We start from the raw sequence: 2,586 nt of genomic DNA on the forward strand, positions 1-2,586 counted from the left end.
CGTCGGAATCTCTCTCTCAATTTCAACAAGGATTCGAGAAGTGGAATAACAGCCACGAGTATTGTCCATCATAAGCTTGATCGGTTTCAATACGGCGTCATGCGGGAGGAAGCGCTGACAGAGATAAATCTTCACTAAATTATTTGAGGTTTAAGAATGAAGTTGGGAACCTGTTGCACCAGAAAATGTTGGTTCCACTGCTGTCGTAACTGTTGTTGTTCCTGAGCGGTTTTGCGTCGTGGAAGAAATCTTATGATGTTGCTGGCAAATCGTGAGCTAAGTCCAAATGATACAAGACCCCACATAGTTCAAGCAGGCCATCAACCACAACTCTTTCTAATAAATACAAACACCTGTGTTGCAGTCCTGGAGATAAGTCTGAGCATGTTAGGCTGAGTATAAAGGATGTTCAAAAAACAGAATAAAAGGTTTGAAGGATAAGATTGGAAACTGGATTCATTTCATAAAGATCCTACCAAATTGCTGATTATGCGGAGAAAGAAACCTGTGTTCAAATATTTGATGGTAAAGAGTACGTAAGAAAAAAACTCCTTGCTTTGCTGAAGCCACCGGCAACAACGTCGCTATCCTTCATAGTTTCGGAGAGGTTGTTACCCGAAGCAAGAGGTCACCGGGAGAACTGTTTGTCCTTCTCGACATGTATGAGATAACGTCAATCAGAGATTGAGATACTATCCAAAAGTAGAGTTCACGCTGAAATGCGGGAAACGCAAGTCACAAGGCAAACCTACAAGTGCAAACCAAAGCATCCTGCAATGCACCAGTAACAACAAGTCAGCAACAACGGGTAACAAGAAACCAACTGAATCCAAAAACATTCAGTGTAAATAACCAAAGCATCATTAAAACCCCGATCGTCCACCATGTTCCAAGCTTTCTCATTCAGCGCCATGATGTACCATGAACAGCAAGTATGGCATTGACTATTCCCTGCATTATAAGTCATAGTAGGTCATGACGCAATAGCCGACATCTGCAACAGCTAATGTAGGAGAATCACTTATACCGGCAAACGCTGGCAGCAAACTAACTTCCTGCATGAAAAGGTTACAACGGAATTCTTCAAGAATTAATCCATGAACCCGACGACCCTGCATCATATCAAAGCAATGAGCAAATGAGACATAACGGCAACATAACCGCAAACATAAACACATGCTCACATCTATTATTGTTACTGCTTCCTCTGTCACGTAATTATATCCAATAATGATCTGAATCCCTCATTTGCCAACCCTTGTTATCTGCTCAAAGATCCATTGTCAACTCCATTTCTTCAAGTTGTGCCTCCTCTATGTTTCCCCATCTGCTTCCGAGACTCTTCACGTTTATGCTATTTTAACCGGCTAGAACTGGGAGAACAGATTCACGTTGCCGTTATGAGGATGTTATGAGGATGGAACGGGATCAATTTGTCTCTGTTGCGAATAGTGTTATCAATATGTATGTTAAGGCTGGTGGTGTCTACTATGCGAGAAGTACAAAGTGAATTTAATGGAACACCGTCATACCTGACTGTGCTATGAGTGGTTTAGAGGAATATTCTTTAAGGAGGCTTGTTGATTTATTACAGAGTGGACTGTTGCCGGACCAATTCACCATTGCAACTGTTCTAAGGGTTTGTTCCTCTCCTGAAGAAAGTTATTGTCTTGATAGACAGGTGCATACCTGTGCTTCAAAATTTGGGATCATCTTAAATTGATGCCTACTCTAAATGATGAAATGAGGAAATAAGATAGGTCTTCTTCATACCTGTGTTGCCCATGAGGCTGCCGATGAGTTTCCATAAATCTGTTGCATGGAAACTTACTGAAGAGGCTTCTTCTCATCTGCCTTCAGGTCCTGTTGATTTGCTCTCTCTGTCGGAGAAAAGGAGCACATACAATCCATATTTTTTCTCCTTGTCAATATGCTGCTTTACCAAGGATATATACCAGTTCACTATAGAAGACTTGCAGATGATAAGTTGGTTCTTTGAGCGATAGTAATGACTTTCATGATGAGACAACCGGTAATTTGACGGTGACACGATTGTTGGACCTCTACCGTTTGTTGAGGGGTCTTGGCAATATGAACTACCATATTTACTATAGTCAAGAAGATGAGGAGATCATATTCCAGCTCATGAGTAATGGCAAAGAAGATTTATCTTCTACAAGAATTCACACGGCATCCTTGAAATGGTTGTTTCGACAAGAGAACATAATTGAATCGTTGTGCCATCAGATTTTAAAATACTGCAGGAACTCACATGACATATGCACCAACATCTTTCGATACACACGTCCTAGAATTCATATCCTCCAACAAGAGGCAACCCTGCAAAAGCAAATCCAGCACCGAACATGGGTGAAATGGGAGCATATCACAAGAACTCTGCACCCGAAGCATTATGCAGCAAACTCGGTAGAACCGGATTCCACTCAACCACCCACGCTAGCCGCCAACGACAACCAACCTACTGCAACTGACATGCCATGCACTTACAATATCAGTTCACCTCGCCAGCTTGCACCTCCAAAGTCATTGAACCTACATAAACAAAACCAACCAGAAGCATCAATG

General features: G+C 41.8%; 1 long non-coding RNA gene across 1 annotated transcript; it reads right to left on the reverse strand.

Annotated features, from left to right (window-relative positions):
* Positions 1 to 1,307: 1,307 nt before the first annotated feature.
* LOC127107506 (uncharacterized) lies at positions 1,308 to 2,242 on the reverse strand. The gene is made up of 3 exons (XR_007795748.1): positions 1,774 to 2,242; positions 1,533 to 1,689; positions 1,308 to 1,373 (listed from the first exon to the last, which is right to left on the reverse strand). It is a non-coding gene; the product is annotated as an uncharacterized LOC127107506 (long non-coding RNA).
* Between the last annotated feature and the right edge of the window lie 344 nt (positions 2,243 to 2,586).

Source organism: Lathyrus oleraceus, chromosome 7, assembly GCF_024323335.1.
Source record: "Lathyrus oleraceus cultivar Zhongwan6 chromosome 7, CAAS_Psat_ZW6_1.0, whole genome shotgun sequence".
Classification (NCBI taxonomy): domain Eukaryota; kingdom Viridiplantae; phylum Streptophyta; class Magnoliopsida; order Fabales; family Fabaceae; genus Lathyrus; species Lathyrus oleraceus.